Below are 11,248 nucleotides of genomic sequence, written 5' to 3' on the forward strand. Positions count from 1 at the left end.
AAGGCCAGCAGGTGGGCCCCACTTAGCAGCAACACAACCCCTTGGCCCAACGCTACAACTATTGTGCTTAGCAGTAGCGCAGGGTCCCTATGCTCATGCTACTACTAATCCCAACATCTCTTATCCTCTCCTTGCTCATTCTTCTCACTCCCTCTCCTCACTCTCGCTATCCCGCTGTCGCTCCTCCTCCTGTGGTCGCACCCGCCCTCCTCCCTACCAAGGTACCTATCCTCCCTCCTCCCCTCACTCCTTCCTCCGCTTCCTCCACTCCTCTCGTGGGCACTGGTGCATCGTCGAGAAGAGTGGAGGAATAGGGGGAAGGAGGGATGATATGTGTAGAATAGGTAAAAATCTGAAATATTTTTGTAGGTGGGAAGAGTGATTTCATATTAGGTGGTTCCTACAAAATCTGAAACAATTCAAGAAAGTTAAGATTGTTATAATGTACTCCCTTCGTCCCATAATATTTTTACACTACACTAGTGTCAAAAACGCTCTTATATTATGGGACGGAGGGAGTAAGAACAAAGAAATCATCAAACAATATATGTTTAGCACAAAAATGCTTAAAACAGGAAAAGAAATGTACGACACAAATAGCCATATTTTCTTCCATGATTTTTTGTTGAAGATAGGATCAACATTAATGTGAAAAGAAATGCGTGCAAGGATAGCTAGAAAATTAGAGCGTACAAAGTTTTTGTCGAGAGGGGTAGGGTTTGTACCTTGGCTACGTCGAGGTTGTTGTAGCTGTAGAAATAATGTGGTCTCCCGAACTATTTAGTATTATATACGTTAATATTTTTTCCTTTATATGTATTTAAGTGGGGGGTTTTGGAGGGAAATTACGAGTTCTATGTTTTGCTGGAATGTTGATTAATTTTTCTTCTAGCAAGTTTCAGGCACTTGATATGTCCTATTTTTAGCAAATGTCATAACAACTTTTTCATGAATTTTGACATGACTTTTGCTAAAAAGTAGGACATATCGAGTGCCCGGAATTTTCAAATGAATGACGAGAGTTAAAATTCTAGTAGTAGGACAACCACAATTATTCGATATATGCAATGCTAATTGATGCTTAGGGTTGACTTTCAGTCTAATGTAGCTCCCTGCGTGATAGATTGATGTTTTTGAAGGAAGAGTCTCGATTGTTGTTGTGGGAGTCGCTTCCTCCTCTTCTCCTAGTGCTACACCTTGGTAATTCACTTGGGGAAGAAGGGGAAGCGACCATCACCGTCAGTTGAAGTATTAGTGAGAGAGTGTCCACTATATACGCCAACATATACAGTCAAAATATGAGAGAAAGAATCATGCCTGTTGTCATGGGGGTCACTTCTCCTTCTTCCCCTTGTGCTAGAACTTTTAATAATGCACTCGGGGAAGAAGGGAGGAGCGACCATTACCGACGGTCGAATTATTAGGGAGTGTCCACCATATATACACTAGCATTATTAGTACTAGTGTAGATCGATGTTCTTGAGGAAGGGATCCTGATTGCTGTCGTGGGGGTCGCTTCCCCTTCTTCTTCGAGTGCAAGAACGTTTGGTCCAGCCTTCGGGGAATAAGCTGGATATGAAGAAAGCTTAGCTGAAGACGAAACATGGTTCCATTTTTGAGGCTAAAATTTATAATGAAGTAGGTCATACACATTTTTGTTGTGCAAATTGGGGAGTATTATGCAAGGCTTACATATTTGAGGAGGGTATGGGAATAACCTTCGATACTGACATTCCTCAATATGATCCATTCATCGGACATCAACATGATAAAGTCATTTGGGTGGATCTGGACATGATTTCAATTCCACTTCCGTGTGAGTTAGTTAAACTAATTTCTTAAATAACCAATATTTATTATTTAAAAATATTTGTTATTCATCCCTACTTAACTTGTTTATTTACATATGACACCTTATTTTCTATCTTCATGAAATACACGGAAGATCGTTGACGAGACCTATTACAGAGCTGGCTCAGAGCTAACTTCAGAGGAGAAGAATTATCTCGTCTCCTTTGTTAATGTTGTTCTATCTTTTGACATCTTCTATGGAGTTGGCCAAAATACTACACGATACGTGCCACTAGTCCACAAGTTGAGTGCTACTAACATTATAGAAATAGCATGGTAAGATTTTATACTATTGTGCCCTTAGTCCATATTTTTCGTACATTCTTCTTAAGTAAACGACATTGCTAACTATATTACTATTATGTTCTTCAATAAAAGCTCCCATATACTGTTCTTCCTCCGCTGATGAATGTCGAAGGCGAGATGACAATGGTTTTCCCTTAGAAGACATCTTTCAAATATAGATACTCGGCTGAATGCCAACCACATGGATGGCTCAAAATAGAATGATGAAGGTAAATAGTGAATGAGCACATGCCACAAATTAAAGACTAATGGATCTCTGTGCTTCATCATGGAGATGGAGGGATTTTTCAGTTTCATTCTATTTTACATAAGAGAGAGGAGTAGGTCATAGTAGTTGTCATGTGTTCGAAAGTTATTTACCCAGGATGGTAACAATTCGCTAGTAGTGCTTAACGTACAATGATGATGATGATGCGACCTTGTTATGTCATTATGATGATGATGAGTTGTTATATCACTACAATGATGATGAGTTGTTATATCATTTTGATGATGATGAGTTGTTATGTCATTTTGATGATGATGAGTTGTTATATCACTACGATGACGATGAATTGTTATATCATTATGATGATGATTTGTTATATCATTGCTAGTGTATAAAAATCTGCATAATTGTTGTATAATTACATCATTAGTATGTAGAAAAAAGTACACATACTTAGGGCCTGTTCTAATCTCCTCCAACTTCACAAATCCAGCTTCTTTTCGTCACTTCTAGCTTTAGCCAGAAATCCAGAATCGTTCTCCTCTGATAGGCACCTTCTAGTATTACTGCAGCCTGATACGTCTCCAAGGTATCTATAACTTTTGATTGTTCCATGCTGGTATGTTATCATTCTAACATACCTTTTGGGAATTTGTTTACCAATTTATATTATTTTTGAGCACTAACCTATTGACCCACTGCCCAGTGCGAGTTGTTGTTTTCTGCATATTTTTCACTTTTCAGGTTTTCAGTACCAAACGAAGTCCAATTGATGTGAAATTTTTCTTGATTTTTTTCTGGACCAAAAGAAGACGAGGGAGTCTCGAAAGAAGGCCGGGGCCACCGAGGGTCCCACAAGACAACATGGCGCGACCTTGGGTGTGTGATGGCTTGTGGGCCCCTTGAGGCTCTCCCGACTCCGTTCTGTGGCTTATAAATTCTCATATATCTTGAAAATCCTAGAGGTAGTCCTGAAACACTTTTTACACCATCGCAAGTCTCTGTTCTGATGGGAGGCCATCTAGAGCTCCGTTCTGACACCGTGTCGGAGGGGGATCGATCATGGAGGGCCTCTTCATCAACCTTGCTGCCCTCGTGATGATGTGTGAGTAGTTCACCACAGGCCTATGGGTCCGTAGTTAGTACCTAGATGGCAATCCCTCTCCCTCTCTGTCTTTGTCTCTCTCTTGATCTTTAATACAATGATCATCACATATTCGCTTTGATCCATATGATGTAATCCTTTTGTGCGATGCATTTGTTGGGATCCGATGAATTGTGGGTTTATGTTCAGATTATTCATAATTAATAGTTGAGTCTTATCTGAATTATAAATATGATTCTTATGTGCATGATAATGATAGCTTAGTAATTCTCTCCATTCTATTTAAATAGTTTGGCCAACTAGATTGATATTTCTTCGGTGAGTGTTGGGGATATTACCTGTTAATAACCCGCCCCAGTTGGGCCGGGTCAGCAAATCAGGCGATTCACCTAAGCGTGTTTTGGGCCTTGGCCTGGCAAGACCGAAGGTTGTATGGCGGTTTATAATTTCCGGAAGGTCTCCAAGCTTTAAAGGATGGCGACTTAGAAACCGCAGAGGTCACGGTTTGTGGGAAGGAAAGTATCCTTGTAAAACCCTAGGGGTTCGACGTGTATATAAAGGCGAGTCCCAGGGAAGAAGAGGGCAGGTTAGAAATCATCGAGTGCTAGGTTTGGCGAGTTACGCCCTCCTTGTAATCGAAACCACATCAATACAACTCAAAGCAGGACGTAGGCCTTTACCTCCTCACGAGGGGCCGAACCTGGGTAAATCGCCGCGTCTCTCCCGCTCAACCCCTTTGAGTCGCCACCAAGGTGCGATGGCTCCAGTACTAAGTCCTTTCACGATGACATCTGCCGTGACAAAACCACGACAGTTCGCGCCCACCGTGGGGACTACGCACGGTGGAGTTGAGTTCTCAAAGGGAGCCCTACCAGGGTTTGGGAGTTACGCGACGGGGCTCATGACCCGGAGCCGCCGCGGGAAGATCTACATCGACAACCAGTAGTGGGGGCCCGAAGAAGACTCGATCGAATCTGGTTACAGGGTCCCCTTCGGCAAGATCAACGTCTTCATCGGCATGATCGGATCATCCGTGCCTGAGCTGGACATCTCCACCGACATCGTCGAGCTGGCCAGGTACGTTCGCCCAGTGGTAACGCCGAATCTGACTCGCCCGATTTTTGTTGGGTTCACGCAGGGATCAGAGGAGCCAGAGCGTTCGGCGACCCAGGAAACCACGCCGGTCAACTCTGATGACGAATCATCCATGGGTGACTCAGATTCAATCCGGTCTGTACATGGGGACTGTCTTGGGGGCTTGTCATCAGCCATGGACCCCGAAGTCCTTGATCGAACCCGCCGCCAGATCACCATTTATATGGCAGAGGCGACTCAGCCTTCGCAAAACTCTACCGGAGGCGATGGGACCGGCGAGACATCCAGAAGCCCGGCCACTGTCCTGGTGGAATTAGCGGCGGAGATCACAAGGCTGATGACGACTCCCCTCACACCAGAAAACCAGGAGGGGATAAACGTGGAGCTGGCAAAACTCAGAGAGGCAGTGGCAAAGGCTCATCGGGATGCCGAGGTGGAGTCCGCCAGGATCGAGACTCGGCAGGCTTAAATACTGACAACTGGCGGCTCGAAAGACACCAGTGCGCATCCGACGCCGTCCATCAACGGAGACACCAAGGTCGCCTGCCCCATGATCTCAACCCGACTCGCCTGTTCGACACTCCACGAACCCCCGGGGCGGGAGCCGCCCCAGGGGGAGGGCCGGGTCAACTGCCTAACCCGCCGGTCCAGACGGCTGAGGATCGCATTCCCCGATTCCGGATGCCTCAAGGCCACTTTTCCAACCCGGTGGACAACGTCCTCGCTGCAACTCGCCATTTGGAGTCTCTTCCGATCCACGGAAACATCCCTGCCGAGATAGAGGCAAGGAACGCCATCGAGATGTTGAAGACGACGGTGGTTCAAAACGCCCAATTCTCATATAGCCTAGATAGGCTGCATTCCACCCCCCAGGCGAGTTACACCAGGAGTCGGCTAGAGGACCAACCCGCCATGAATAGCGGGCCGCGACCCGTCCCCCAGGACAACCCACCTGATCATCAGAACCCGCCGGGCCGGGATCTCCCGAACACTCAAGTCGCCCCGACCCCTCTCGTCGGGAGCGGTGGGCGAGTAGGGGTGCCATGATTGGCCCCCTCCCTTCGTAACGAAAAGATGCCCAAAGATTTGAAGGGACCAAGAAAGGTGCCCAACTACACCCCGGACCTTGAGCCGGCATCGTGGGTCGAGAGTTATGAAATCTCCATGGACATGCTCGACGTAAACGAGGCAGTTTGCACTAGGTACTTCACGATGATGCTCGAGGGGTCAGCACGTACTTGGTTGAAAAACTTACCCCCCAACTCCATCCAGACCTGGGCCGAGTTGAAAGAGCGATTCATCAAGAACTTCCGAGGAACTTGCAAACGTCCGATGACGATCGTCGATCTGCAGCATTGTGTTCAGCGCCCTGATGAGTCGGCCCACCATTGGTCACGACGGGTTGCGGATATTATCCATTCATCAGACGGTATTACGGCGGCTCAGGCTGTGTTAATCCTCGAGCAGAACTGCCACTATGAACCCTTGGTGCAAAAATTAGGGTGACTCAAGCGAAAGGTCCAAGACATGGGAGAACTGATGGACACCCTCACTAGGTACGCTGAAGCGGATGACACCAAAGATCCTGGCGAGGACGGTAAGGCCAATTCGCCCAAGAAGGGCGAGTCATCCAAAAATCATACCCGGTTCCAGGGACGTAATCGCCACAATCAAGGAGCCAATGGCAAGTGAAGACCGCAAGAGGAGCCCTCAGATTTAGTCGCCAACACCAACGCCAACACTGGCAACCAACGCCAGAAGAAAAACAGGGGCTTTAGCGGGAAGAGGCCGCGTAACTATGAAGAGCTACTCAAAGGCCTTTGCCCGCACCATGCCACAGCAGACGGTCCGGCGACTCACTCCTGGGAGAACTGCTTCGGGATGCGGGAGTTTCGGGTAGAGGCGATCAAGAAAAGCCAAAGCGATGACCCGAACCAACGCCAGGAGCAGTTCGACGCACCCAACCAACGACAGAACCCCTTCGGCGGTTTTCCCGAACAGGGGCCTCAGGGAGGCCCGCAGCCAAACAACGACCAATATCCGGTACATCATCAGCGGCGGTATAACCCGCCAGGAGCCTTTCAGCAGCCGCCCCCACAGGGGGCTCCGTAGGGTCAAGATGACAACGGAGGTTTCCGCAGCAATCCCAAACAGTTAAGCAATGGGCAGTATCACGTTTTCACCACCAACGCTTGCAGACGTGATAAGAAGGTGAGTCACCGGGCTTACAGTGTGTCTGAGCCGGCCCTTCCCAGGTACCTCCACTGGTCTGAACAAACCATATCGTGGAGTAGGGAGGATCACCCGCCAAGAGTTAACAATCCGGGCGATTTAGCGTTGGTCGTGGCTCCCCAAGTTGGGGGCTACACCCTGTCCAAAGTGCTAATGGATGGTGGCAGCAGCATTAATATCTTATACTTTGACACTTTCCAAAGGATTAACCTATTGGAAAAGGACCTGATGCCTTCAACCACGGTTTTCCACGGAATTGTCCCGGGCAAGTCGGCCTACCCCATAGGCCGAGTCAGACTCACAGTAGCGTTTGGAACGGTGCAAAATTACAGGTCCGAGTCACTGATCTTCGAGGTGGTCAAATTGAAAAGCCCATACCATGCGTTATTTGGGCGGTCGGCTTACGCCCGCTTCATGGCTCGCCCATGCTATGTTTACCTTAAGCTCAAGATGCCCGGTCCCAAGGGACCCATCACGGTCGAAGGGGATAGAAGGATTGCAAAGGAATGTGGAGAAGGGGACGCGGCTTATGCGGAAGTCGCCTGCGCTGCGGAGGAGCTCAAACACCATCAGGCCAATGTTGACCCGGCAGACATGTCACCCCTGAAGAAGCCAACGACAGATGCTGAGTCGCCCCTCAAGTTCAAACCAATGGATGACACCAAGACAATCGATTTCGTTCCTGGCGACTCATCCAAGCAGTTCACTATCGGGACGGGTCTGGACCCCAAATAGGAAAGCGCGCTCATCGAATTCATCCGTGAGAATCGGGACATCTTCGCATGGAAACCCTTTGACATGCCTGGTGTGCCGAGAGAATTCGCTGAGCACCATCTTAATGTTGACCCAAAGGCAAAACCCATTCAGCAGTATCTTCGCAGGTTTAACGAGGAACGACGCAAAGCGATCGGGGAAGAAGTCACCCGTCTCTTAGCCGCCGGATTCATCGTGGAAGTTTTTCACCCCAAATGGTTGGCTAACCCGGTCCTGGTGCTCAAGAAGAACGGTACCTTCCGTATGTGCATTGATTACACGGACCTCAGCAGGGCTTGTCCAAAAGATCCCTTCGCTCTTCCCCGCATCGACCAGATCATTGACTCGGTGGCGGGATGCGAACGATTGTGCTTTTTGGACGCCTACTCAGGATATCACCAGGTCAAGATGGCCGTGGAGGATCAAGAGAAAACAACTTTTATAACCCCCTTTGGGGCCTTTTGCTATGTGTCCATGCCTTTTGGACTCAAGAGTGCGGGGGCGACTTATCAGCGCTGCATCCAGAATTGCCTTCACAGCCAAATCGGTCGCAACGTCCACGCCTATGTCGACGATATTGTGATCAAAACCCGCCAGGGGGAGACGCTGCTGGAGGATCTCAAGGAAACTTTCGATAATTTGCGAGTATATCAGATGAAGCTGAATCCCACCAAATGTGTTTTTGGTGTTCCTGCAGGGAAATTGTTGGGCTTCCTGGTGTCAGAGCGTGGCATTGAAGCTAACCCGGACAAAATCGAAGCAGTTACGTCCCTTGGAAAGCCGGCAAACGTTAATCAAGTTCAACGATTGGCGGGTCGCATTGCGGCTCTGAGTCGCTTTGTAAGTCGCCTGGGTGAAAAGGCGATTCCCCTTTATCAGTTACTAAAGAAATCTGACCGGTTCATTTGGACAAACGAGGCAGACGAGGCACTCAAAGCTTTGAAACGACAATTGGTTAACCCGCCGGTACTGGCCGCCCCGGCTGAAAAGGAGCCCATGCTTCTGTATATTGCAGCAAATTCCAAAGCAGTAAGTGTGGCAGTGGTTGTTGAAAGAAAGGAGGAAGGGAAGGAGTACCCAGTGCAACGCCCGGTGTATTTTATGAGCGAGGTGCTAACCCTTTCCAAGCAACGTTACCCACACTGGCAGAAGTTAGTGTATGAGGTGTTTATGGCGAGTCGGAAACTTAAGCATTATTTCCAAGAACACCCTATCACAGTGGTTAGATCTGCTCCCCTTGGGGACATCATCTAGAATCGGGAGGCAACAGGGCGAATTGCCAAGTGGGCAATTGAACTTGGGCCGCATCACGTGCAGTACACCCCCGCACCGCCATCAAGTCTCAGGCTTTAGTTGATTTCGTCAATGACTGGACGGAGTTGCAGGCTCCAGAAGACAGGCCTGATCTCACTTACTGGACTATTTATTTTGATGGATCTAGACAGCTGGAAGGCTCGGGGGCTGGTGTGGTACTGGTATCTCCTCAAGGAGATAAATTCTGTTATGTTCTCCGACTCATGTTTTCATGCACTAATAATGCTGCAGAATACGAATCTTTGCTTCATGGTTTATGACTCGCCAAAGAGATGAATCTAACGCGAGTCAGGTGTTTTGGCGACTCTGATTTGGTGGCGCAGCAAGTTTCGGGTACCTGGGATTCTCGGGACCCCATGATGGCGGCTTACAGAAGAGCTCTGTCTGACGTGGCGGGTCATTTTCATGGTTATCAAGTGGACCACATTGATCGGCGCCTCAACGAGGCGGCTGACGCCATCTCACGACTTGGTTCCCAGCGAAAGCCAGTTCCTCCCAATGTTTTTCTGGACATTTTGCAGAAACCATCCGTGATTTTACCATCGGAGGAGGAGTTGGCAATACCGGATCCTGAGTCTCAACTCGTGGCGGCTCTCCACGCCACGCCGGATTGGGTTCTTCCCTATCTGGCATGTCTTGCCCGGGGCGAGTTACCAACAGATGAAGTTTCGGCCCGTCAAATCATTCGGCGCAGCAAATCCATGGTGATCATCAACGACGAGTTATATAAACGAAGCGCCTCTGGAGTTTTTCAACGATGCGTTTCCTCCGAAGAAGGATGCATAATCTTAAATGACATTCATTTTGAAGATTGTGGGCATCATGCCGGGTCACGCTCTCTGGTGTCAAAAGCTTTCCGTCATGGTTTCTTTTGGCTGACGGCTCATGTAGATGCAGAGGATATAGTTCGTCGGTGCGAAGGTTGCCAGCGTTATGGACGACATGCTCATGTGCCGGCTCAGGAATTAAGAATGATTCCCATCACGTGGCCTTTTGCGGTCTGGGGGTTAGACATGGTCGGCCCCTTCAAAATGTCTTCCAATAAGAAAACCCATTTGTTGGTGGCGGTTGATAAATTCACCAAGTGGGTTGAGGCGGAACCTATTGGAAATTGCGATGCGGAGACGGCGGTCAAATTCTTGAAGAAGCTGATCTTCCGGTTTGGATATCCACATAGTATCATTACTGATAATGGTACTAACCTGTCCCAAGGGGCGATGCAGGAGTTTTGTCATCGAGAGCATATCCGGCTTGATGTTTCTGCGGTTGCTCACCCACAATCTAATGGGCAGGCGGAACGGGCGAATCAGGAGGTCTTACGAGGAATTAAGCCCCGACTCATGGCTCCCCTGGAGAAAACCCCAGGTTGTTGGGTTGAAGAATTGCCTTCGGTGCTGTGGAGTATCCGGACCACCCTGAACCGGTCCACTGGTTTTACCCCTTTCTTTTTGGTCTACGGAGCAGAAGCCGTTCTTCCTACTCACATAAGGCATGATTCGCCTAGAGTCGCCGCGTATGTGGAGCAAGACAATGAGCTGGCGCATCAAGATTCCTTGGACGCTTTAGAAGAAGCACGTGACCTGGTCGCGGCCCGTTCGGCCATCTATCAACAGGATCTACGGCGTTATCACAACTGCCGGGTTAAAAGTCGGACCTTTCAGGAAGGCGACTTAGTTCTTCGGTTAATACAGGATCGTGCTGGCATGCATAAGTTGTCACCACCATGGGAAGGACCTTTCGTCGTCAGCAAGAATCTTCGCAATGGCTCTTATTATCTGGTGGATCTTCGGCCTAACCGACCAACCACAGAGATTGAGTCAACTCGCCCTTGGAATATTGCCCACTTGCGGCCTTATTACACTTGAGCTCTTAAGCTCTGCATTTTGTAAGTTTTTCAGTTTCATCATGAAGTAATAAAATTAAAATGCTTCCCGACTTGGGGGCTTCTTCATTAAAAATCAATTTTGTCATCCTGTTGCGACCTTATGAGCCGACAGAATTGTCATCTTAGGGTGCGGGCCTGAGCTTTCTCACTCGCCCCGTCCTGTCGCGACCTTATGAGCCGACGAAACCATCTTAGGGTGCGGGCCTGAGCTTTCTGACTCGTCCCATCCTGTCGCGACCTTATGAGCCGACGAAACCATCTTAGGGTGCGGGCCTGAGCTTTCTGACTCGCCCCATCCTGTTGCGACCTTATGAGCCGACGAAACCATCTTAGGGTGTGTGCTTGAGCTTTTTGACTCGCCCCATCCTGTCGCGACCTTATGAGCCGACGAAACCATCTTAGGGCGCGGGCCTGAGCTTTCTGACTCGCCCCATCCTGTCGCGACCTTATGAGCCGACGAAACCATCTTAGGGTGTGTGCTTGAGCTTTCTAACTCGGC

The sequence above is a fragment of the Hordeum vulgare genome, chromosome 3H, assembly GCF_904849725.1.
Source record: "Hordeum vulgare subsp. vulgare chromosome 3H, MorexV3_pseudomolecules_assembly, whole genome shotgun sequence".
NCBI lineage: Eukaryota > Viridiplantae > Streptophyta > Magnoliopsida > Poales > Poaceae > Hordeum > Hordeum vulgare.